Below are 21,983 nucleotides of genomic sequence, written 5' to 3'. Positions count from 1 at the left end.
TTGATATATATGTCTGCACTTCTGAATTTTGTGACTTTGAGGATTATATTCTATTCATCTTTCTCTCTGGTAGCACAGTGAAGAGATGACACAAACGGACACTCAGTAAATGTCTGTGTATCTTAGAGACAGAAAGCAGTGTTGTCAGCATTCTGAAATAAGGGCTGGGGCTGTGACCACGACATCCTCTCCCACTAGCTTTCTCCCTTCTGCCTGACTTTCAGAAGTTAAGGCTATGCTACTACCCATTGAGGGGAACTTGGCTATGCTTGGATGCTGGCGTGAACGAACAACAGGCAAATGATAGATGCAGTTGTATTCCTAAAGGACCAACAGAGGATATGGCTTACCCTGGGAGATAATAAAGCCAGGCTTTTCTCCTCGTTCCATTAGCTTAGAATGCGAAACAGCAAGAAAAAGAGAGAAAAAGAAAAAGCGGGTCTGAAAAACTGGCATGCTCTCTTCATTATCTAGGATAGTCAGGGCCTTGTGTATAACTACAAGCTACAGCAGCTACCTTCTACAAGCCCCTCTGCCCATGGGGGTTTGAAGCCCAGAATTTGACATGCACAAAGCACATATAAATTAAACCACTCAAAATTTATTTATTTTTTTATTTTTTATTTTTGGTTTTTCGAGACAGGGTTTCTCTGTATAGCCCTGGCTGTCCTGGAACTCACTTTGTAGACCAGGCTGACCTCTAACTCAGAAATCCGCCTGCCTCTGCCTCCCGAGTGCTGGGATTAAAGGTGTGAGCCACCACGCCCAGCTAAAATTTATTTTTTACTTGACCATTCTTAACATTTGTTGAACAACTTAGCTCTGACTCAAAGGGGTGCTGTGGTGTGCGCTGAGCAATGAGTGCTGTGTGGTATGTGTTTACAGCTCTAGAAACTGGAAAGACAGAGACATAAAGATCACCTGAATGCAGGCGTCTATGGCCACACTGAGCACATAACAAGACCCTGTTTTTAAAAAGATGCATAAAGTAATGTTGCTGTCAGCTTTGGTCAGAAAAGCTTCTTTTTGTAGTGGGCGGGGCTAACTGCAAACTCATATCTCATCAAAACAGTGAGAACAGTGACTTTTAGATGCTCATGGTACATCTCTATCACCCTGTCCAAGGCTCAGCGGACAATGCAGAAGTGGGCTTAGAAAAATAGGTGGTCCTGGCGCAAGCCTTTAATCCCACCATTCAGGAGGCAGAGGCAGGAGGGTCTCATAAGTTCAAAGACAGCCTGGTCTACAAAGCCAGTTCCAGGACAGGCAAAGCTACACAGAGAGACCCTGTCTCAAATATAAGAGGAGGAAGGAAGGGGGTGTGTAGAATGCTGTCTTCCAGACATTACACGGCCCTTGCACTGTTGGACTCACAGCAGTGGTGAGCATCTGCATGAGCTTGGCCCTAGCCCCATCCTATCACAAAGGGGAAAGAGCGATTGATGACACACAGCCATACTCACTCTGAAGATTTGCCCGAAGTTAACGGTTACTATGTGAGAAGGGCTCATAAGGCTTCACCCTTCCCTAGGGGTCTCTTGGAAGCTAATGGTTGCTGGGAGAAGGCAGAGACCTTTTCTTCAGTGGTGTAGCCAATGGCAAGGTGTCCAGCTCCCATAATTAACCACGTTCCTGTAAGTGATCTCAATGAAATTTATCAAGTCACCAAAGAGGAAAAAGATATAATAAAAGGGTATAGAAATGCTTTTTCTGGGGCTGGTGAGATGGCTCAGCAGNTAAGAGCACCCGTCTGCTCTTCCCAAGGTCCTGAGTTCAAATCCCAGCAACCACATGGTGGCTCACAACCACCTGTAAGGAGATCTGACTCCCTCTTCTGGAGTGTCTGAAGACAACTACAGTGTACTTACATATAATAAATAAATAAATTTAAAAAAAAAAATGCTTTTTCTGGAAGTGTTCCAAAACATATCTTTACAAATCAAACTATCTTCCAAGCTGAAATCAAGTTAATGTGCTTTGAAATTATTTATAACTATATTCTTATTTTGTTTATACACTATGTTCTCAGCTTGTCCAGAATTAGACTTAAGAAAAGCAATCTAATCAATCTTACTAGGTTTTAGATTCCCAATGTAATCAACTCCTCCAAGCTAAGCTGAATAGCTTTGATCTGATGCTATGTTCTCTACATGACCCATTCATGCCCGTGATTCAGAACAGTGTATGTGTGGTAACCAGACCTAAGAATATTCACTAGAAGCAGTAAGTCATTGAAAACAATGTCTCCCCCACAATTTCTTGGCATAGATTCATAACATCTGATTGTGACTGTGTACCCTTATGAGTCAATAGAGTCATTTAAACAATATCTTCCTTTGTAAGAATTCTATAAAAAAATTGATTAAAACAAAAGCTCATCATTCCTTCTAGAGACCATAGTTGCTTCACAGTTCAATACAGCAGACAGTCTTTGTTCAGAGGATCAGAACTCTTCAGAACAACTCAGGCTCAGTCATGGGTAAAAGACAACAAGGTTCACTTCTTTTCTTTTATGTAGCTCTGCCTGAGAAGAAGACTAGATGAGAGGATGGTCAGTGAGAGCAGAACAGGGACAACACAGCGTGACAGGAGATGAATAAATCAAACTACACTACATACATAAATGAAAATGTCATAATGAAATACATTATGTATAACTAATATATGCTAATAAAAAATAAGCATCAGAAGACCAAAAACTATCCCTCCAGATTCAGCCTGCAATCGTCTTGCTTCTGGGCTTCCCCGCCACTGGCCTGGGCTTCCTAGGAGCCATGAAGATACGCAGGACTATTGCCAGACGGTCCCAATGGCATGAGAGAACCTCGGCCCCGAGCACTCCTAGGTGAGACTTTGGACAACGTGAGCCAAGCTTCTGCTCTGTGCTGGTCTATCTCCTTTGTCAGGAGCAGCAGTGAGTGCCCCTGTCCTTCACCATAACGCTGATGCTTCTTTGCTGAGGATTCTAAAAATATCCTATTATGACCTGCGCTGTATCTCCAAATTTTGCATGTTGAAGTCCTAACCCTCATGTCACTGTATGTGGAGCATGACTATGAAAGAGACAATTACATTACAGTGAGATCCAATCAGATAAAACAAGGCTAAAATGCTAGGTATATAGCATTTTAAATAGTCCCTTTCCACTGCCTGCATTTCCTCTGCCCACCTGCAGATCAAGATGTAGAACTCTCAGCTCCTCCAGCACCAAGTCTTCCTGTATGCTGCCATGCTTCCCACCATGAAAATAGACTGAACCTCTGAAACTGTAAGGCAGCCCCAATTAAATGCTTTCCTTTATAAGAGTTGTGGAACTTTATTTTTTAACACCTACTTTTAATGATGGTTCTTAAATGCTTAAACCTCCCTTCTAGCCCATCACCCACTAGAGGTAGTGGAAAAGAAAGGATATGGGAAAAGTGGGCCTGTTTAGAAATTGTTTTTTGGGGGTTTTTTTGGGTTTTTTTGGGGGGGGGGGGAGACAGGATTTCTCTGTGTAGCCCTGGCTGTCCTGGAACTCACTTTGTAGACCAGGCTGGCCTCGAACTCAGAAATCCACCTGCTTCTGCCTCCCGAGTGCTGGGATTAAAGGCATGTGCCACCACGCCCGGCAGAAATTGGACTGAAGCAAATTTCATCTGCACTAGTAGGAAACCAAACCAGTTTACAAGTTACACTATGAGTTCAGTTTACATGTCCTCAGTGGCAGCTCGATCCACTCACAAATACTTCACAAATATATCAGCAGTCCAGTTTGGTAGAGTCGGGATAGCAACACAAATCAGCAGTGGTGGCATGACCTAGCAGAGACAGCCAGGCCTATGGCAGAATCAGCATGAGTCAGCAGGAGGGACCAGGACCAAAAGGAATGTCAGGAGAAGTTCTCAGCTGTGCCTCTCTCAACTAATCAAAGATCAGCCAAGAGAGGAGACCAAGAAGCACTCACTGCACAGCTAACTCTACAAGCGAGCCCCTCTCACAGGCTGTCGAGTCCTAGCCATACTCCCTTCAAACATCGTGTATCCTCCACGGGTCTTGCCTCAGCATGTGCGTCTGTATCAGCTGACATCACTCTGCCAATCAGCCCGAGTCTGCAGAAGTGTCAAGAAGCACACCACCGTAAGTGTTTTGGTGCATTTCTCTCTACGAGTCACGACAAATGGAGCTCAACTACTCAATGTATGATGGACCAATACTTGTGTGTTGTTAGTGAAAAGTCCTTTATCACTTGTCCTGTAACGTGCTTGCTTTAGCAAAACATCCTTTCACCTGTGTCTGCTACAGCGAAATGTTCCCTTGTGTCTGCTTTAGCAAAACAGCATCCGACACAACTGGCTTTCCAAAGAATCCATAAGTTTCCACTTCTGAGTTGCCTCGGTCATGTTATCCCTTCACAGCAACGAAACCCTAACTAAGACACATAGTCAGGAAAGCCCATGTGAAGAAGGCTACAGAGCCTCCCTGCAGCTGGTGACTTTATTATCCTGCTCCAAGGTGCTTCCCCCTCTCTCAATCCAAGGAAGAGCTCTGATTCACATCCACACATTAAATATCCAAGTGCAGGCATTTCTTAACATTTATCTATCTATATTATTTGTAAGTCAGCTCTTGGGTGAATTGTACCTAGGGACTAAAACCATGACATGAGGACAGATGAGGTTGCATCAAGAAGGAAACCATCAGACCTACAGAAATAGCAGCTATCAACCAACTAACAGCCTTAGGCCCAACCCTCTTCAAAGCAATGCAACAGCTCCCGCATATGAAATGGGCAGGGAGAGCTGGAGCAGGGACTGTCCCCTAACCTTAGCGGGCCAGTCACAAGGTACTTGTTACTTAGATCACTTTCCTGCCTGTGAGTTCTTAGGCCAGAGGGTAATTTAGGGACTTTCCCACAAATAGGGAGCCAGGAATCCCCTTCTTGTTCATGTGCTGTTCATGTGCTGCTGCAGACCAAAAAAAGGCTGTGCTAGTCAGGTTCCTATTGCTATGATAAACACTTATCCAAAAGCATCTTGGAGGTTGATTCCATCACAGAGAAAAAGCAAGGCAGGAAACTGGAGGCATGGATAAAAAGCAGAGACCGTGGAGGGATGCTGCTTATTGGCTTGCTCCCATGGTTTGCTTAGCTACCTTTCTGCCTAGGGATGGCACTGCCTACAGTGGGCCAGGTCCTTCTACATTAATTAACAATTAAGAAAAAGACTCACAGACCAAACTGATTGAGGCAATTCCTCAGCCAAGGTTCCCTCTTCCCACATAAGTCTAGTTGATGGAGAGTTGATAAAACTAACCAACACAAGACTGCAGGAGCAAGACACTTCATGGGTATCCCCTCTCTTGTGGGCCCACATAATCTCATTCTTCACAGGGAAATAAAAATATTTGCAACCTCCATTTTTTTTTGCCTCTTCTCTCACGTAACAGGGCTTTTGGTGTAGTGGGGACACACCATCAGTTCCTCAGAGTCAAAGAAGTAAAAGGTACTGAGGTCCCTATGATTTGATTCAAAAGGACCAAGGCAAAGACATACAAATCCCAGGGTCTCATAAACCACTCCACATGATGCACAGCCTTTAGAAACTCCTTTATTACCAGGTAAAATTGGGCTTTCCCTCCCCTAGAATAAGAGGGACAGGGTGCAGCTGCAGGAACCCAACTCCGCCTTGTCTGCGTGGCTATGGTAGTGTCACCATATATTGGACAGGTAGCTTATAAACAACACAGGTGTGTTTCCAATAGTCTGAAGATGGGGAGTCCAAGACAAGGAAGATTTGGTGTCTAGTAAAGGCCCATTTCCTGTTTCAGCATCCTTTTTCAGGCCTTTTTAATAGGGACTAATCCTGTTCATGAGGGTTCAACTCCAACATCTAGTCATCTCTTAGAGATGACTACTTAGAGACCTACTTTATACTATTACCTCAAGGGTCAGGATTTCAGGAAGTTAATGTGGATGAGGGGAACATAGGTCATAGCAAAATTGGATGGATAAATAATTAAATGCTGGTTCTGCTCAGTTTTGTTTGGTTCTTACCGTAAGTAATATACAATAACCTCTTAGATTATTGTATACTGGGGCTACTATTGTACCTGCTTCACACAAGGCTGGACAGTGTGATAAGAAAGAGGACACAATAAGCCACTCAGATTCAGTGCCTAGCCCAGTAAATCTGCAACACCCTGTCTCACCTCACTCAGGGAGCACATCAGAGAGTCAAGGTGTATCCTGACTCCCACAGAGAAGTGGCCAAATACCGCCAGGCCAATCCCAACATAAGCAGACACTGAGGGTACCAGAGCTCAAAAACAGTACATGTGTTCAGAGTTTTCTGGGTCTCTCTAGCAGTATCTGACAGAAAAGCAGCAAGGCCACGGCCTTCCAGAGCTGAAAGTTCCTGGAACTCACTCTGTAGACCAGGCTGGCCTCGAACTCAGAAATCCGTCTGCCTCTGCCTCCCAAGTGCTGGGATTAAAGGCGTGCATCACCACTGCCCAGCCAGAGCTGTAAGTTTCCTATTGATCACATGTCCACTCCTGCAGTCCTGGGCTCTTTGCTCAGCCATTCACCCAGAGATTTAACAGCTAACTCTGCTCAGGGAAAGTAAGCAGGTCAAGTTTATGATGCTCAGGAGCCACTTGGGGACTGACATGACACAGAAGTCACAACCAGGGAAAATGATCTGGGTGGTACCCGTCCTAGAAGCAAAAGCAGAAGCTGGGCTCTGTGGATTCCTGTGGGGAAATGACCAAGTTCTGATCACATTCACAGCTAGCACTCATCCTGAAGCAACAGGAGGACCTCTGTCCTTTCACAGGTATCAAGACTGCCTGTATCAAGTCCAGTGATGACTTTGAGGGAAGACAGCCAAGTGGAACCAATATCCAAGAGAAGCCTCATCATGTTCTTAGTGGATGCCAGACTCTGAGGGAAGACACCAGTACCAAAGCAGGAATCAGTCCAGGAGTTGGGAAGACATGTGGCACATAACAGTGATGTAACAGCATACTTTTCTCACGTACCTTTAGACTCTCTTCACCAACACCATTCCTCATTCAATTGTCACTTTATCTAAAACTGTCTTCCTAATGTAGGTGGCCTGACCCTTGAGTGCTGGATTGTGATAGTAGAGCAACCTCCACAATTTTAAAGTGCTTCAACTTGGAAGGTGGGACATGGAGGTAGAGACTCTCCTCCCCGAGACATAACAGCCTGTTAACATGAGATCATAGGACATTGCAGCCTAGATACTCCCAAATCATCTTGATACGAAGAGTCACTGTTTTTACAGCCTCTGCAGCTGATCTTCTCAAATTTTCTGAGCTGATGGATAGTTTTCCCAGGCTCAAAGAAAAGACAGAATAAAGAATAGCCTCTAGGACTAGGGCTGGGTCCTGAGCTGCAGGAGGTACATCAAGTCTGATAGAGGATGGAGACCAGGGTACACCTACTTAGTGATAATGACCAGCTGGCTCTCCAACAAACAGAATCAGAAAGATCCTGACTTGAACAGGCAGCTCCCATCAGCACCCACCTGTTCAGAGTTTGAGCATGCCTTGCATGGGAACAATGTTGCCCTTTCATGCGGGGATTCTAGCGCCCACTCCAAACCTCTGCTTGGGCAAGCTCTGGGCAAGTGCTTTACCACACTGTATCGGCCACGCTTCTCCACCCCCACAGCTTCACCTGGGTTACTGCCCAGGTTGCCCTGACTCTCATCCCTTACCAAGGCCTTCCAACCCACTCCAGAGCACCACTATTGCCAAACATCTCAAGGTCCTAAAATGATGGAGTTGTTGCAACTGACCGTGACTAATGAAGAAGTTAGTTAAATGCTTAGCTAAAGCTAAGACCTTTTGTATTCACCCAGACAAGAGTCATCACGCCCTATTTTAACATTTCTTCTTCTTCTTCTTCTTCTTCTTCTTCTTCTTCTTCTTCTTCTTCTTCTTCTTCTTCTTCTTCTTCTTCTTCTTCTTCTTCTTCTTCTTNTCTTCTTCTTCTTCTTCTTCTTCTTCTTTTAGTTTTTCGAGACAGGGTTTCTCTGTGTAGCCCTGGCTGTCCTGGAACTCACTCTGTAGACCAGGATGGCCTCGAACTCAGAAATCTGCCTGCCTCTGCCTCCCAAGTGCTGGGATTAACATATTTTCTTGAATGGGGGAAATTAGAAGAATTTCAGAATTCAGAAATTACCTATAATAGTAAGAGATTAATAGTTTCCCCAATACCTTTAAAAAACAGCAGTGTAGCCAGGCAATGGTGGTGTATGCCTTTAATCCCAGCCCTTGGGAGGTAGAGGCAGGCAGATTTCTGAGTTCGAGGCCAGCCTGGTCTACAGAGTGAGTTCCAGGACAACCAGGGCTATACAGAGAAACCCTGTCTGGAAAAAAACAAAAACAAAAACAAACAAACAAAAAAAAAAAAACCCACAAAAAAACCAGCAGTTTAAGGACTGGAGAGATGGCTCAGCAGTTAAATAGTACTGTCACTCTTATATACCTGGGTTTGGCTCGCATAGCACCATCCCTAATAACTCTAGTTCCAGGAGATCTGAAGCCCTCTTCTGGGCTCAAAAGGCACAAGGCAGGCACAAATGTGGTGCACATGATACATATATACAAGCATGCAAACACATATCCATATACAAGTGTACACACACACATATACTTTTTTTAAAAAAAGAAAAGAACAGCACTGTGTTACTATTTTTGAGCTCTGCTGCTAACTAGAACTACAATATGCTTTATGACAATCTAGCCACATCTACCAAGTTCTTCCTCCAAAGATTAACATGGTCAGGCACATGCTGACTTGACCATTTTCCTGCTTTGTCATCAGTAAGGAAAAAAGGATCTTCAGTATAATCGACTGCTTACTCTGAACTCTAAATGTGGTGGCAAGGTAGAAACAACATACATTTAGGGTTAGGACAGCCAAGCAGAGATGTGTTGCCAGTCACTCACCAGTTAGGACTCCTTGGGAAAGTCACATGTCCTGTCAAAGTCAGTCTCCTGAAGCCCTCAATCTTAAGAGACAGCCAGTAAGGTTTAAGTAAGCGGAAAATCCTGCACTCGGTGCCTCTGGCACGGTCCTTGGTAAATGATCATGCTCCATCTCTGGTGCTCTATTTACCCTTGTTGACTCCTTGGGCAACCTAACTGCTGGGCTGTTTTCTACACACTTATATTCCAGCTCTTAAATGCCACTCAGGCAGGGAACACGACCCACTCAGCTAGAGCTCCCACTATGCCTGCAGAGAATGGAATGAAAATTATCTAGTGACTGAAATAATGTAGCTAGAGGACCTAGGAATTATAGTCTACCTCTGTCCCAGAAAACGTTTCCCTAGACCTGGTAGATTAGTTCCTACTTTGAGCCATGCTCCCTCCCTGCCCTCCAGTCCAGGCTATCATGGCCCTCCGGCATCCACATTCCTTAACCACGGCACTTCCGGTCATACCATACAGCACACCCCACCCAAAGCCTCAGCCTACTTGTATAAGGCCCCAGTGACCACAGCCCTTCCCCGCCTGCTCCTGGGGATGAAACCTCCCTGTGGTCTAGGCTGCATTAAGTCAGATTTCTCAGTGTGGTTACTAGGGCCCTTCTATACCCAGCATTACCTGGGAGTCCAGGATCTCAGGTCACATTGTCCTTTTCCCTTCTACACCTATTATATACTTAGTTGGATGCTGGGAGACTAATGCCTCAAACCAAATGCCATGGTTCTCCAAGTCATAGGACATCATGTTTTTACAATCTTCACAGGAAGCCTGACTCTGGGTCTGGAAGAACATTCAGAACCTAGCCATGGTGAGGCCAAGAGTAGTATCAGCAAAGATTATACATGATACTTATGTCTTGGGGATCCTGGCTTTAGAGCATCAGCCCACAAGGCATTTCCTCAGAGGCTTTCCACTCTCCTGATCCATCCGCCTGTGACTTGAAGACCCCCCTTTTCTACTCTCCTGCCTTTACTGGACCCTATCTAAATTCCTTGCTAGCTGTCTTTGCTCAGAGCCATTAGCTTTTCCCACCCTAGTAAGTCCACCCCATAACTCCCACTCCACAATCCCAGATTCTTTGTTCAACTTGTTTTATGAGACAGAGTCCTCTGTAGCCCAAGAGGACTCCAAACTCACAGTGATCCTCCTGCCTCAGCCTCCTGAGTGCTGGGATTACAGGCACAAGCCATCAAACCCAGATTCCTTGTTCCATTTTTAGCAATGGAGGGTTTCCTCCTTATTTCTTGAACCCAGTTTCCTCAATTATGCCTCCAGTGCTCTTTTGGGGTTCTTTATTTTGGTTTTGGGTTTTTTGTGAGTTTTTTTGTTTTTTGTTTTTGTTTTTCCTTTTGGAGACAGGGCTTTTCTGCACAGCTGGTTGTCCTGGAACTAGCAGCTCTGTAGACCAGGCTGGCTTCAAACTCACAGTGATCCCCTCCTGCCTCTACCTCCTGAGTGCTGAGACTAAAGGAGTGAGGCATGAGCACCTGGCTAGCCTCCTGTTCTCTTAACTCATGGCATTTAATTGACCAAGGAGCCCTGTATTGTCTCCTCCCTCACACCAAAGCCTCCAGCTGCCCAGTGGAGAGATGCAAGTCTGGGAAAACATAGTAGCTGCCTCATTCACCCTCATCCCTACGCCTTCCTGTCTCTTCTCAGCTTGCATGACAAGAACACTAATTTTGCAACATTTACCGGTGGGTTCCTCCTTCAACTTGTCTCCATGTGACACATTTGGTAAATTCAAGGAAAGCTCCTCTCTAGTTCTATTCATGAAGCCAAGCTAAGAAAATTTACATGACATGTTCATTTTCTCCTAGATCGTGAACACATACAACTGATTCTGTGAGCCTAGGGACAGGACTTTGCCCTGACCCTGCCACGACTAACTCCCCTAGCTGAGCTCTGTGTGCTTTCCTTGTCTGTGTGCTGATGACCAGCCACCTAAAACTGACCTGCTACAGTCTCCACTGTCACTCTCTTCCTGGACTTTCTGCGCCCCCTGCACCACAGCCCACCTGCCACTTCACTCTTGAACTTTCAGCATCAGGAGGGAAACTGCAAGGTTACTTCATGGTGTGAAACACTCCTGACAAAATGTTTTTCTCAGGCTTCTTGAGAAAGTAAAACATAATGATAATACCATTACTGACTGCCTGCACCGTGCCAAGCAAGCGCTCTAGCCAACAATGACCGCATCATCTCATCTAATCTTCACAACAACCAAATGAAGCAGGCCTCCGTGAGCATTAAGCCAATGAACAAATGAGAAATCTGAAAACTCAGACTTGCTCAAAGTTGCAGCCTTGAACCTGTTTGATTTAAAGTGGCATCTTAGAGCTGCCAAGGCCCTCAAGGGTTAGGCAGGTCAAGCCTTCATGATGGAGAAAACCAGCTGCCTGCCATAAAAGAATGGCAGTGGGGTGGGGAGAGCAGGAGTCGGCATCCTCCTCTGCTGAAGCAGGACAATAATCTGCGCCCGGGGCATTGTCTGCACCAGTGAGCTGGCACAATGAAAACCTAGACAGACACATGGGGATGTTTTTGCTGTTACCAGGTAAGCAGTGTTGCATCGAAGAACCAGATGTCTTGGCAGAGTGCAGGAAGAGCTTATGTAATAAAGCCTTTTCGTGACATCCAGTGAAGGTCAGGTGTCAGAGCCAAGAACTACTCCTTTGCTCTGGTAAAATGCTGGATGAGCAAAATGTGCCATTTCTTCCTTAAATCACAATTTAACTTCTCTTGGCATGCCGATGTACTCTCCCCCAGCTCCCTCCCCACTTGCTGCCCGATGGGATAAGTTTGATGCCACACACAACCCAGCATGCCTGAGGTAGTCCTGCCACACTGGGTGTTGTGCTGCACTAGTAATACCAAAGCTAGGAAGCAAAGACAAGAGGATCCCTGGGCTTGCTGCCCAGCCAGTCTAGCCTAAGCAGAACAAGGGTACCAGGGAGAGACCTTGTCTCAAAACAACAGAGTGGGAGTATTAAAGGGATGTATTGCCACGCCTGGCAAAAAAGACAAACTGGACAGCTCCGAAGGAAAGGAACCCAAGGTTGACCTCTGGCCCCTACATGCGCCTGCACACACACGGCCACACATGAACACACAGAAAATTTATTCATGTTGCAATATATAAAATTAAATCTAGTGCTCTAGAACCTTCAAAAACCTGTTTCACAGAGATGGGGACTAGGTAGTAGTATGTCAAAAATCCTGAGTTAGAACCCCAGTCCGGGGTGTTTCCCATAAAATTGAACAGCACTACCTTGCCTCGTAAGATAAGCCCTTTGTCAAACATATCAAATGGAACATTCCATTTTACCTCTTTACTCCATTATATCATTATTACTCTAGTAAGCACTCCAGTGCCGAGATAGATCTTCATGAAAAAGCCTCCTCGGTTTAAGGGAAATGTGGTGTTGAGTTGTGGAACTTTCCTGTTTCCTGTCCTTCCTTTCCCTCTAAGGTTCCTCTACAACTCTCTCTCTCTCTCTCTCTCTCTCTCTCTCTCTCTCTCTCTCTCTCTCTCTCTCTCTCTCTCTCTCTCAAACACACACACACACAGACACACACACACACACAATTATCAACTATCAACTAAGGAGTTGCTCTTACTATACATCCCTGGGTCTTTCTACCAAAAGCAGGCTGGAGACATTTAGAAAGGACTCTTGGAGGTAGAAGAGATGACTCAACAGTAAAGAGCACCTGAGTTCAATTCCCAGCCTTCAAAATGGTCATCCACTCTAACGCCTGGGGAACCTGACACCAGTGACCTCTGAGGGCACTTACACTCATATGCACATACCCCACATGTATACACATAATTTAAAAAAATAAAATATTGAAGGAGGAGAAGCGATGACGTCTTGGGACACCTTGTACAGTCACAGGAGCAGCCCTCTAGTTCAAGGGGTCCTGAGATGCTCAGTTGCATTTGACTGACACACTCCAGCGTGTACTGTGAAATTACAGCTGCACCCTGGAGAGGGAAGCATTCAGAGTATTCTTGGTTTAAAAAAAAAAAAAGGTAAACACCCTCAGGCAGTCAACAGGGCTCTGAGCCTCCCCAGGAAGGCAAAGAAATTCCAGGATTTAGATAACTGCCTTCTCTTTGGAATCTTTATCTCTGGGAAGAGAAGCCCCTGGAGAATTTCACAAGGAGGGAGAGCCAAACATTCCAAAGTCACTAGAAGTAGCTAATCTTTGCTAATGGGTTCTCCTCCCACCTCACCGGTGCAGCACAAGGATACTAACTCAACCTCAGAACAAGACGGAGGTGGAAACAGGCAAGAGAAAGCCAGGATGGCTAGACAAGTTCACCTTCAAAGTCAATTCCCAGCACAGGAGAATTACTGTTTGGGTTTGCCAGCTCCCACGTGCCAAGAGATAAAGTCCAATCATTTCACATATATCAACCTACCTAGCTCTGCCTTCGCAGATGGACATGCCCCTGTCCCGAGGTCCATGACAAAGGCAAGCCTGCCCTGGGAGGCCAGCAGCTGGGAAGCCTGGCTGATCAGAGAAGTGCAGAAGGGGTGTGAGGAGGAGGCTCACTGAGTCTCTCACAGCTACCAGATAAGGTCTTCTTCCCACCCATCTCGCAGTCACCACCATCCCCACCATTCCGAGGACAGAAAGTCCTGAGGACTGGTTTGCTGACCCCAGCAACTTCCCCTTCTTTCTCTCGTTATTCATCACTATAGTAGTAATATCCTATAGAATGTTCAATATGTCCCCAAAGTTTGTCTGGGAGAGAAGAGAGTGTTGGGTCCTTAGAATATACATTTCCAATGAATTGGTAAACTGGCTAATGGTTACACTCCCAAAAAAATCCTGAGTATGCACACAGAGCATATTGAGAATACCATGTGTTCAGATACCATAAAAAGCACTTCTCTACCCGAAAAGCCCCACCTTTGGAAAGTCCTCAGAACCAAGTAAGTAAGCAAATAAACAAACAAACAAACAGGGCCTTCAGGCACTGGCTGCCACCCAACACTTGCCCTGAATACCTGAGCTGTATGGCTCTAGCTTCCCTGTTCTGTTCTACACACTGAATGCCCCAAGCTATCAAATGCCTGTTCTCATTGGTTAATGGGATCTCCAACTAGACCTTCTGGCAGTTCTCCTCTAGCCCATAAGCATGGGCTACAGATGATATGATGGAAGCCAGGAGGCTGGTTGGCCTGGATCTGCACCTAAGAATGGGGTGATTTGGGGTACACTGCTTTGGGTTTTGCCATTGTGTTGGGTAAAATCATAAAGGGTAAGCAAGAAGCTATCCAAGATTCTTCTGATTTTAAAATGTGTCACCATACTCTTTCCCTTCCGTTCTTCTAAGGCGTTCCTCCATGGTCCCATACCTACTCACAATCACCTCATTCCCTGCCAGTCAGTTTCTAGTATGACTTTTTCTCTCCCTCAAATCCAATCAGTCATATCTTGGCAAGCTCACTTCGTTGCTATTGTCACTGCCTTGATTCAGGACCTAAGATTCTCCTATGGATTATTCCAATAACATGTCCTTGTGTAGTCCCTCTAATCTACCCTTCCCAGCCTAGCATCCTCCTGAAAACAAACTGGCACAGAGCCTTTTCCATATTACTCATAGCTTTCAATGTCAACAGTACAAATTTTTTTTTCTTTTTAAATGAGTTTTAACCGTGTTGCTAAGTAGCTGAGATTTTAGTATATGTATTACCACATAGGTCAAAATTTGTATGCTTTAGCTCCAACCTTCAGGACCTTCCACCATCATTTCCCTTCCTGGTCTCCAGCCTTTCCTCTTCAAACATCCCCTTTATGTATTTCCACAGAATCTAAACACTTCCTCCTGGCGGGAGCAGGTAAATTCACACAAAGTAGGAAGCTGGTGAAACTTACCTAGGGGGCACTAGGGAGTCTCAGTTAGTTGGGAAGTTATAAAACCCACGAGGGCCCTCCATAACTTACGAAAGCAGTAAATAGTTGCTGGAGAAGAGACTATCTTATCTGGTCACGTTGTCTTCAAGATGAGCAAGGAGCTCTAGAGGTACAGTTTTCCTATGTTCTCACTCACTAAGGGCTGTCCTAAAGTCACCCACACTCAGTAACCCCTCATAAATTCATTGGCTCTCCAAGCTAGGCTTGGGTGGAATCACTTTAGTGTGTCATCAGCGTCTTATCTGTGTTGAGTAGACTTCTGTTCATGTCTCCCCAGGAAAGTCATACAATACCTCACCACACCCCATAATTCTAGCCATTGAGCCATTCTTCCTTGAGCCTGCCCTTCCTGTCTTTTGGCTTCTGTTCCCATTCCTTCCCTTCTCTCTCACAAAACAACCTGTTCCTTTCCCTCCTTACAGAAGCAAAACCTGCCAGCCAACACAGGACCCACATGCATGGGAAACTCTTGCTGATATCTGCTAAGTATTAGGTCTCACAGGAGACCTTGTGTAGCTACAGCTGCTCAGAGTATGAATACAGAGACAGGACGAACCAGCAGAGAGCAGATTCTATTAGAATTCATATATGGTATTAGTGGAGAGAGTGAAATGGCTTGAAATGAGGGGGCTCTAGGGTTCTCATCCCTGTTACAGAGCACAGGCAACAGGTACCCTCGGGAAGAGGGTCTTGCATTGGGGTGCACAATCTACAGGGCTTAATCAACATTTGAATATTGCATTTTTCTGTTTGTATTTGCTCTTCTCGTGTTTTGCATTTCGGGATTCACCAGGGGATTTTAAGCAGAAAAGGTGCATGAACAGATTTGTATTTCAGATTCATGACCAAGCAAAAAAGCAATGTCCAACCATTATAATCTAAGAAGCATACACTCCTTAGGCAGAGAGGCACAAAAGGACAGGCAGAACACTCCTCAGTTTGAGGGACAGTGGTGATGAAGTTAGAAAATGAATTGGCCTAAAAGTCACAAGGATATTATAGATTATCTTATCAGAGAGGCAACCTTATTCTACCTGTGTCTACAGTCCTGTTACAGACATGTACATATTGCATGACAAGACTACAGTACAACATGGAACTTAATAAGAAGCATCATACACAATGAATGCTTAGCTCTCATGTGCATAAGTGTGCACAGAGGCACAGAGGCACAGAGGAGATGAGAGCAAGAATTACTTATCAAGGAGCACCAAACCAATGACATTAAAGCACAGAGAAATTTTCAGCTTGCTGGAGACAAGCTGACTCAGAATGCCTCTAGAAGTCTGAGGCCTTATGGAAATCGCCACAGAAAGCTCATCAGCTTAATTTAGGTTACCCATCTCCTACAAGGCTTTTTATCACAAGTATCAGAGATAATAACAGTCCCTGAAGAGAACCACTAGGCCCAACAGACTGCCACTTCAGAGTTTATTTGAGACAGAGCTCACCTTCCCCAGACTCTAAAAATAAACACACATAGGTGCCTTCAAGCACAAACAAAACGAGATTCTAGGGTAGCAAAGGGTAAAGGAAGTGGAACTCCTAAGAGGAAGGAGGAAGCAAGAAAACCAGTGACGCAGGAGAATCCAAGCCCAGAGTTTTAGCTTTACTTTTGTGCACAAAGGGGTGACCGTCATATCTTATATGGAGTCACACACTTTGTAGGTCTTAACGTTTAAAACATGTCACCTATATATTCATTCTTTCTCCCTCACCAGGGGATTTGAAACAGGAATGAATCATAAACAGATCTGTATTTCAGGAGAAAAAAAAAACCCACAAACTTATGGACATATACAAATTAGCTGCCAACCAGTATTGTCGAAATAGTACTTCAATCCTTGCATCCAAAATTGAACTAGAATTCTCCAAGAACTGTTCCTTTTCCTAGAGTCTTATTCTGCCTAATAAATATCAAGGCTGATACTTTTCCTGGCCCTGGTATTTCTAGGGTCAATTTTGTCTGCTCACACTTCACTCTCCTCATATTTATCTGAATTGGCCTGCCAGTCTCCTAACTGGCCTTCCTGCTGTGGTCCTCCAGGCACTACCAAGTCCAATAGTGGATCCCACCCGGCTGGTCCCACCCAGCTGTTATTAGAAACACCTGGAGAACACTAAACATGCCTGGGACCTACTTAACCTGAAGAGTTTGCAAAACTCTGAGGCCTTTGGATAGTTTGTACATCACTCTTAATTCTTGATACAAACAAAAAAAGAAATGGGTTAGAAATACAGAATGCCAGACTTCGCCTCTGACACACAGCATCAAAATCCACTTTTGAAGACCACCACGTGATTCTCAAGCTGTGTCTGAAGCACAGGGCTCTAAAGTGTCAGCTGACCTTTCTCTCCACAAATGTTTACTAGATTTCTGTCAGGCTGGGAGTTGGGCAGGTCAAAGTTCAAGGACTCTAACTTTGATAAGCTCAGCAGACCACAAGTCAGTCTCTGCTCAATATCCCACACATTGATGTCTGTGGCCTTGGGCCAGCTGGGACCATTGGTTTGTTTGGTTTGGTTGTGGGGTTGTTTTGTTCTGTCTACCAGTCAGGCCAGGAACCAAGAAGGACCAGTAGCCATTTCTTAGAGATAATCAGACTGAGTTTGCCTTATAGACCTCTCCATGGCCCAGGTCACAGCTAACATCTTCCTGTGATATCCCTCATAGAGATTGATCCTTCCTGAAGCCTCCCCAGATTTTCCTTATTCTGGTGAAAACAAACAAACAAACCCCTAGAATGTCTGTAAGTTTGTTCCAACCTTTGCCTGCCTTTATCTCTTACATGTATCTCTTATGTTATCCATCTACTTAGCATAACTGCCTTAGTTACCAAAACACAGACAATGGTAGCAATAAACTAAAATTGACACATCATCAAATCTCAAAGTGATACCACTAATATATTATGTGAGGGCTGAGTGTTGTTGCTCAGTGGCAGAGCACTTGCCTAGCTAGCATTCACAAGGGTCTAAATTAGATCACCAGTTCCCATCACCATCAGCCTTAAATAAAATCCCAAATGAAAATAACAGCAAAAGACTTAACAATATTCCACTTTCAAGTCACTTAAATATGCATAAAAAACGGGCTGGTGAAGAAAGAAATGATTTCTAATCAGATAACATTTTTAGTATACCAATAATGATCTAAGACTGAAGATTAATTAGGTCTGTGGTTGACTTCCTTCCTGTAGTTGAGCATTTAACTTAACAAAATACACGGTAATCTTATAACACTACAGTGTACAATATAATCAATAAAGGACCAAGAAAAATGAAGACAGGAATAAAACCAAAATATGAAGAGGAAGACTGATCTATATCAAATATCTCAGTGATCTAAGAAAGAACTGAATGCCTATTTGAATCCTACCCGAACCTTGGAGGTTCTGGTTTTTAAACATATAATAACCTTATTTTAATCGAAGGGGAAAGTATGGGTCTGGCGTCAGGATGGAAGAGGACCCATTTTAAAAACAGAAGCATCCCCACACCCTAATCCTGCCTTGAGCCTTTGTGAAGTGTGTTGCATTTAGCAGTTAGTGCACAGAACTGCTCCTGGCCAAGGTGATCTGGACCAAAGGTCTATGGAACAAGCCCACCTAGGTATCTCTAGTTGACGCCGCTGCTGCCCTCACGGGACTCAAGGCTGGGTCAAAATCGCCTGGAACTCTTTGATATCTGAACACCCCGGTATCCTGGGGACCATTCTGCCACCTGTAGAAGCGCGGGGCAGGTGGCACATCCGGAGCGGGGTCCGGTAGAAAACTCAAGCAAATCCACGGGAGTTGCTCCCTTTTCTCAGTCTCCCAGACAAATAAGTGGGTCTCCAAGTCTTTAAAACATTCGAAAGTCTAAAAGACCACGGTCGCCCAACTACCCATGTAGTTCTTGGATCTGGGGGTACTCAGTTCCCGGGATAGCGGTGAGCCGAGGCAGGGAGACCCCACTGACCTGGATGCCAGAGCGCAGCTTCTCTCTCTCGGAGGCTCAGGTATGCAGGTCACTCCTGTGTCCCTCACACTTTCCAACATAAGAGCCGAGAACCCAGTGACAGGCCACTGGCCCAAGGACCAACTGCCAACCAAGTGTTAGACCCGACAGCACCGACCGGGTTCGGCACCCACGTGACGGAGGCGGGGACCCCAGAGAGGCTCGTCTCGGAGTGTGGCTCTCAGGCTGCTGGGACCTTCCCCCTAGAACCGCCCCTCTGCCACTCCTCCTCCTTCTCGCGCACCGCAGTGGCCCGCGAGGACCCAAGAGCCACAGTTCCAGTTCCACAGGGACTTGCCTGGTCAGCCCCGCCCCCAGGCAGAGCTCGCGTGCTGGCTCAAACCCCGCCCCTCCCGGGAGACCACGCCCCTCTCTGGGTCCAACCCACTGCTTGCACCTCGGACTCTTGCACCCTTCCGGCCGCAGAAAAGACCCTAGGCATTTTCCTTGTGTCCCACTGTGCTCAGGTCTCCAGAATTTTTGTAATGTGTCAGCAGAACGAGGGAAGCGTACGAAGAATTGCAGAAAAGAGCACCGAAGCGCAAGCGCAAGCGCGCGCACACACACACAGACACGCGCGCGCGCGCGCGAACACACACCCCCAGGTCTTGTGTAATCCCATTGGGATTAAGGGTAGTCTAAGAGCTGCATCATTCCCAGTCTCAACCCAGACCACCCCCAATTTGGGTTCCACGTCACTCTTAGATCTGTCCAAACTCAACCTCCGCCGCCGCTTCCCCTCCTCCCACCTTTCCTGAAGGTCCCTCTAGTGGTTAAAGCTCTGGTGTTCTGTCTTGTGAATAACTGAAGACCGAACACTTCCTGTGCTCTGCAAGGTCAGGTACAAGTATGCAAAAACCAAAACAAACAAACAAAATACCTGGAGACTGAGTTCCAACACCTACCTCGAGCGTGCACAAGGCCCTGGGTTTTATCACAGCTGCTTGCCCTACCCCTGCCTCCAATGGCCGGTTGCTCATTTTATCTGCTTAGAATCTCCAGGGCCTCAGATGGCAGCGACACAGGGACTCTGGCAGGAGTCTCTACTAATCTGGACTCCAGTTGCTTACACCTGGAGTGTTGACAGACACTCCAGGACACGTCTTTTTTTTTTTTTTTTTTTTCAAAATTAGTCTAAAATTACTGGTATGGCAGAGGCTTGCACACGTGAACAGAAGAACATAAACACTGTGGCAAACAGGTGTGTGAGCACTGCGGGGACATGGCCAGCAGCAGAGCAAAGGCAAAGCCAGTAGAGGAAGACTGGGGCCCAAGACTTGTGTCACAGCAGGACACCCTTCCTTTCTTTCACTTCCTTAAAATAGCGGCAGAGAGGCCTTTAGAAACGGAGCCTGCGCAGTTCATGTAAGTTCACGTGTGGGTGTGGGCAGTTCCAAATCCCACTGGTAGCCTGGGGCCACAGCGGCAGTTTCTTCCCCAGGCCCCCAGAAACTGGTAGCAGAACTATACAATTACTTGTAAAATGTTTTATGAAATTGGCTTTCTCAGGCTTCTCTGCAGTTTGGGAAGGAGCTTTAAAATTACAGATGCTCTCCTCCCATCTCCAGAGGGTCTGATTTGTTGGCGTTGGAGAGGATAGCCTGGATATTAGGAGTCTTAAAAGCTCCCCAGGTGATTCCAATGTGCAGCAATAGAGACACCATCAGTCTTCATATAAATCCAACCAGAGTGGAACTGAAAAGCGCACGTGAATGATACAGAAGCAGGTGTTCCAGGGCCCGCATGCTGTTAGGAAAAGCAGCAATGAACAGGTCCTTTCCAAAGAAAATGTCACCTAAAAGAGAGATAGTGCCAGTGGGGATTCAGTGTACCGGGGTGCACTGTTTGAGACAAGCCTATCTTGCAGAACTATCAAATCCCAACATTTCCCAGATAGAAGCCAGACAGCACGCTACAAACTATTCTCTTGACTTCAAAGCAACCAGTAGACAGAACTCACTCCTTTGGATGATGCCCTTGCACCCTTCAATGTGAGTAGGTCATGTTCCTTGTAGGTAAAGTAGGTAACATGACCACCCATAGAGCAGTTATTTACCCTGGATTCATGGGGCTGGTATATCACAGTTATTCATTCATATCTGCCTCGTTCTGCCAAAGATTTAGGCTCTCGGGGCCATTCCATCAGAACTGTGTGGGTCATTCCATTCTGCCAAAGATCTACTCCGATGGTATGGGGAGTGGATCTCTCTTCACTGCCTGTGGGCCCAGCCTGGACTTGGCAAAGACAGAGGAACAGCTGCAAGCACACAAAAGCAAGCCTTCTCATATGACCAACCTGGAGAGGCAGAGACCTCAGCACATGACACAGGCTGGCACTGCAGCCTCACTTGTGACCTAGACTCAGCCAAGTGGGACACGCATATGGGAAACACTTTGAAAAAGAACCCCCTCTCAAGAGTCACACTGCCCTCTGTAAAGCCTCGCATGCCTGCTGTGGCAAAGCTGGAATCTGGCCTCCATCCAGATTAGAATCTTTACCAAGGGCCTTTGTGTGCTGGGGACCATTGTTCACAGCAAGCCCGGCACAGTAATACTGGAACACTTCTGTGGTGATGGGATATAGGCAAATAGAACCTGATGAGATTATTTGCTTAATCTCACTTTTATTACACTGAAAACTAGAAGAAAGAAGCAGGCAACAGAAAAACAAAATGGGGCTAGAATTGTATCGTTACCCTTGGACTGGTTTTCCAGAGAAAGCAGACTTTGAAAGACCTATAAGACCTTGTGCAGACATGAAAACAGCCTAAGGGGCAGAGTATTATTTTTAGGCTGAACTGATGAACACACTGATTAAGGATGAGTGAGCAAAGTATCTGACACTTCCTTCCTTGAGTGATGGAAATACTAGGAGGTTTGCAGTCTTTCCTAGCTCTTTCATTTTGTCCTTGCTGCTTTGAATAACTCACAGGAACTCTTTTTTTTTTTTTTTTTTTTGGTTTTTTTCGAGACAGGGTTTCTCTGTGTAGCCCTGGCTGTCCTGGAACTCACTTTGTAGACCAGGCTGGCCTCGAACTCAGAAATCCGCC

The 21,983-nt window shown here is 45.6% G+C and overlaps 1 protein-coding gene across 2 annotated transcripts in view; it reads right to left on the bottom strand.

Moving 5' to 3' along the window:
* Ppfibp2 (PPFIA binding protein 2) overlaps positions 1-19,060 on the bottom strand; it is a 147,470-nt gene extending 128,410 nt beyond the window's left edge. For both annotated transcript variants that reach the window (XM_029545552.1, XM_029545556.1), the window contains exon 1: positions 18,895-19,060. The gene's annotated coding sequence lies outside the window, so the exon portion shown is untranslated. The remainder of the gene's footprint in view (positions 1-18,894) is intronic.
* Between the last annotated feature and the right edge of the window lie 2,923 nt (positions 19,061-21,983).

The sequence above is a fragment of the Mus pahari genome, chromosome 1 (genome assembly GCF_900095145.1).
Source record: "Mus pahari chromosome 1, PAHARI_EIJ_v1.1, whole genome shotgun sequence".
In the NCBI taxonomy this organism is placed as follows: Eukaryota; Metazoa; Chordata; class Mammalia; order Rodentia; family Muridae; genus Mus; species Mus pahari.
The sequence above is the reverse complement of the archived record's forward strand: the minus strand, read 5'-3'. Positions and strand labels throughout refer to the sequence as shown.